Here is a 4,896-nt window from a genome sequence, read left to right on the forward strand (position 1 = left end):
CGTGTATCCTGGGCTAGGAATGCTTGGGGGGAGGATAATGTACCCGCCGTGCTGATGTCCTCAGGCTGTGTGTCATTTGAACGTTGGAATATTCTTGATTATTATTTCTAGGGCCACATGTGAGCAGTGAATAAACTCCCCTCTCGCGACTGTGCGGTATTTTGGTGCTTCAAAATGCCTCAGCTCCTACCTTACTGAATTTTTCATCATTTCTGCCACCCCTGAGCTCAGTGTGTTTCATAGCAGCTGAAGGACTGAAAATTTATCACAATTTATCCCTAGGACAGAAAAAGGTCCCCTGTTTCCCTGCCCAGTTCCCCACAATAATTTCCTATATGGAAATTTTCTACATGCCGGTCTCCTCCATACCCTTTGGCCCCTTCTCTGGGAGCAAGGCAGGGGAGCAGTGCTTTGGGAATAATTAGCCATGCATGGTGCTGGGGGAGCTGACAGCACTGAGGCTCAGGTTTTACTGTGAAAATAATGCTGCCCGCCCGAAGAGCCTGTACGCACACACACGGTACGGTACCTGTGTGCCACTCTGCCTTTTGCTTTGTGCCAACACTCCCAGCCTGTGCTTGGTTGTGGCGGGCACCAGGATGCTTTTCCCTTCCCTGTACCATCAGCCTTACCTGAGCAGGGATTGCTGCAGGACATGAGGAGGTGTGTGTCATTTTTGGAGGGAAAAGTGTGGCTGCCCTGAACACAGCAGCCCTCCCTGTTTTTCACTAGTGACGGCCCTAATCTCTCTGGCTGGGGCTCTGCAGAGACTGCGGTGCTTGTTGGTGCGAGTCTGAGGGAGGCCACGAAGATGCTCCGAGGGCTGGAGCCCCTCTGCTATGGGGACAGGCTGAGAGAGTTGGGCTTGTTCAGCCTGGAGAAGAGAAGGCTCCGGGGAGACCTTATAGCACCTTCCAGTGCCTGAAGGGGCTATGGGGAAGCTTGGGGGGGACTTTTTACAAGGGCAGGAAGTGACAGGACACGGGGTAACGGGTTTAAACTGGAAGAGGGGAGATTTAGATTGGGTATCAGGAAAAAGTTCTTCCCGGAGAGGGTGGGGAGGCACTGGAACAGGTTGCCCAGAGAAGCTGTGGATGCCCTATCCCTGGAAGTGTTCAAGGCCAGGCTGGATGAGGCTTGGAGCAACCTGGTCTAGTGGAAGGTGTCCCTGCCCATGGCAGGGGGATGGGACTGGGTGGGCTTTAGGGTCCCTTCCAACCCAAACCATTCCCTGATTCTATGCTGCAGAGACAAACATGCCAGTCCAGAGTCTTGCTCTGCTGTGCAGGGGCGGCTGGAGCTCTCAGCAGCTCCTGGGCTCAGGATGTGCTTCAGCTGCCCTGTGGGAAAAGCTTCGTGGCTTCTCCACTGCTCTCCAAGAAGGAAACTTGGCTGAGTACCGGCTGAGGCTTCCCTACAGCTGTGTGACTTCTGCAGCGCTCCCTTGCTGGAAGGCTTCTCACAGCCTCCTGCAAAGCCTGCCGCTTTGCAGCGCTGGCTGGGAGCGGAGCACTGCCCTGGTGCTCCGGTTCCGCTCTGGGGAGTGATTCGCAAAGGTGAAGGTAGGTGTTGGTGCTGGCGGAGGCAGCAGAGCGTGAGGAGATGCAGTGCTTTTCCGGAGTCCACTCAAGGATGGAGATAACTCCTCTGCATCACCCAGGGACAGGGAGGGGCAGGGCAGCGCTGAGGTGCGCTGCAGTCCTGGAACAAAGGCTGATGGTTGGAGCGGCTACTGGGCACAAGCAACAGGGGAGCTGCCCCACCTGTGGGGTTGTGCGGGTTCAGTGGCGCTCGTCAGTGCTGCTCCTGGTCCTTGTGGCTCCCAGAGAAGCTGGTGTGGCCTCTAGCAGGTGTGCCTCTGGGTGCACAAGGCCGTCAGGCACGGTGGCAGCACTGCTGCCGACTCTTGCTGGCACCGCGGCCGCTGTGTGGGAGCAAGTGCCCTGGGAACTCCGGCTGCCCACGGCCACCCTAAGCACTCGTTTGGGTCTGGAGAGGTGTCAGCACATGCTCCTGCTCTTCTGCTTTCACCATGCTGAGGGCAAAGCCTCCAAGAACCGAGGCTACTTGCCCTCTTTTCTCTCTCTGTGCTGGTGCCAGAGCTGGGGGCATAGTTTACTTAAGATGGCATAAATCTGGTGTGGATGCTGCTGTTTCAGGGGAAGTGATTTTATTTGTTACTGAACCTCAAGCTCAAATCTTCCTAGAGCCTTTGGATAAGAGCATGTGCATCCTTCCCACTGGCCTGAACAATGTCACTTCACAGTCAGCTTAAAGTGAAGCGGCACAATGGGCACTCGCACCGGGTTAGTGGAGGGAGCTTTTGATGGGTAAGGAGAGCAAGAGCCACAAGTCCTTTTGTTTTTTTCCAGCTGTGAATCCACAAGCTTAAACCCGTCCCCGTGAGAGTAGGTGCTGTGGGGCTCTGTGTTGTGGCTTTTGCCAGGAAGATCTCCTGGGATGGGTATCCCTGAACATGGCAATAACCGGTGGAGGGAGGTAATGAAGCAAAGTGCAAGGGATGGGTGAGGGAAGTGAAGCTGTAATTGCTGACGTGAGCTGTGGGGCATCGGTGGGTCACCGTGGAGGTGAGCAATGTAGCAAAAGGCAAAAAACCCCACTTGGTCACACAGCCTGTGGTTGCCATAATCCCAGCCACCCTGGCACCTTCCTGCCAAGGGGGAAGGCTCGTGCTTTGCATCCGCCGTGCGCACGTGCTGTTCCCCTTCCCTCTGGCCTGCGTTACTGCCCTCCTGCTTTGCTCAGCTTCCCAGCACGGCTTTCTACCGCTCCTTCTGCGGCGGGAGAAGCTCAGGTTGCCTTAGGCTTGTCCCAGCTGTCTCTGAGCTCAGGGGCAGCATTCTCCAGCCGGATCCCTCCCTGCTCAGCCAGGTTGCTCAGATCACTGCGATGTTGTCCACTGCCCTCTCTTACAGCCTGACAGCTCCTCATAGATGGTTCCTCCATCTCTGACTGCATGAAAATCTTTGTCCCCTGAAGGAGACCAGGCTGGAGGGCCCAGCAAGTCCCAAGGCTTTAACAGCCCTTGGCAGTGGATAGGGATCTCCAGCTGCCCGTGATCTACTTCCCAGCTCTGAATCACAGTGTGATGAAGGTTCACTGCCTGTGGTCTTCATTAGAGAAAAATCCCTATCTCCGAGCAGTAGCAAGGAGGTTGGCGCATAGCAGCGGTTAGCAAATATTGCATGAGTACTTCGTCATTTAAGTGCTTTCAGGGCTTGCAGCTCTTCCTAATGAAGACGCAGTAGGTCAAGCTTGCAGCCTCCTGCAAACAGGCTGGGCAAACGTGCCCGGCCGAGCGTGCAGCTGGTGGGTGGGCAGGGGCAGAGCACGCGGGAAGGATGCAGCAGGAAGGGGGGATGCTGGGGTGCTGCGGCGAGGGGTGGCAGGGCTGGGGGTGGCATGGGGTGAGAACAGGAGAATGCTGTGAGGAGCTCAGGGGATGGCTAGGTGGTGAAGCAGGAGGCGAGGAGGCAGGGCTGGGGCATGGAGAGGGTAGGTCGGGAGGTGAGGTCTGAGTCAGAGAAGATCAGAATGGCTCTGGAGACAGCCGATCCATCCTGCCTCAGGCAGCAACAGCTCTACGTCACCTCTTCCTGGCAGTGTGTCTCACCTGGTCTTAAACACCTCCCCAGGCCACCTCTTCCAGCACTTTCCTGCCCTTTCTGCCAGGAAGGTTTTTCTTCTCATCCAGCTTCAACCTGCCTCACGTAGCTTCGGGTCTGCCTGTGCTCTGCGCAGCGGAGAGGGAGTTGCTCTTCCACCTCACCACCTTGCAGTGGTCTTTCATGTGTGGGGATGCTGCTGTAGCTCCCATCACTCATCTGCTCTCAGGATTCGCGTGTTCCAGCCTCCTGAAAACTTTTCTTGCCTGCTGGATTTTTCTACACTTCTGGTTGTTGCTCCTCTGGACTTTCTCCAGCAGGTCATGACTGCTTAAGGCATTGTGCAAGCCTCTTGGCCCAGTGGCACTGCCCCACTCCCCAGTCATAAATTCCTTTTAATTTCAAATCCTGTCTCCCTCCGTGTTGCTGTCTCCGTTATCTGCCACCTATGTCACCTGTGGGATTCTGCTCCCAGAGAGGCAGTGAGGATAGCTCCCTGATTTCATCTTCCTGGACAGTTTCATGCTCACCTCGTAGACTCATCCAGCCATGGAACAGCCCCTTGCCTGTGGAGCCTTGCTGGAGGCCATGAAAACCCTTGCTGCGGTGGCGAGGGGCTGGCTGGCGCTAGCAGCGGGGCTCTGGGATCAGCTGGGTGCCTGGCAGGACCTCGGAGCCCTGTGTGTCTAGGGCAGGTCACTGGGCAGAGCAGGCAGCCCAGGGGAAACCCTGCTGTCCCCCCTGAAGTCCCCTGGGGAGCATTTTTGGTGCAAGCATTAGGGGGCGGAGGACCACAGGCGCTGGTGTGCAGCTCTGAGGGGACAAGGAGACCACAGCGCATGCTGTTCCCAACAGCATCCCACAGCACTGGGCTGGGGCTGCTGGCATGGCCTGTGCCATGGCACCGTGGGTTTGCTAAGGGCTGTGTGGCTGGAAGGCATTAGGAATGTCACAGAAAGCGATATTTGTAGTGTTCTGCCTGGACCAGGGCAAGCTGGTTGGCCCTTGCAACCCTCAGTGAACCATGCAACTAGTCTTTTAAGCAGGGAGGTGGTACAGGACGGAGCTGAGCATCACGGGGCGCTGTGCCGTGGTGGTCTCACGCTGTGGCACCGGCGGTTTGCGGTGCAGCCGTGCCAGGCACAACAAGGGGCCATGCACCGTGTGGGGGTGATGGGCAGGACCCTGACTGGTGGCCAGCGGCCACCCAAGGCAACACTTCACATGGGCTCTGCTGGCAGCAGGGGGCTGTTGTCCCTGGAGGCAGCAG

The 4,896-nt window shown here is 56.9% G+C and overlaps 1 protein-coding gene across 1 annotated transcript in view; it reads left to right on the forward strand.

Annotated features, from left to right (window-relative positions):
• NLGN3 (neuroligin 3) overlaps positions 1 to 4,896 on the forward strand; it is a 20,870-nt gene that overhangs the window by 3,525 nt on the left and 12,449 nt on the right. The gene's annotated exons all lie outside the window — the stretch shown is intronic.

Source organism: Eurypyga helias, unplaced genomic scaffold, assembly GCF_000690775.1.
Source record: "Eurypyga helias isolate BGI_N326 unplaced genomic scaffold, ASM69077v1 scaffold21991, whole genome shotgun sequence".
Lineage (NCBI taxonomy): Eukaryota > Metazoa > Chordata > Aves > Eurypygiformes > Eurypygidae > Eurypyga > Eurypyga helias.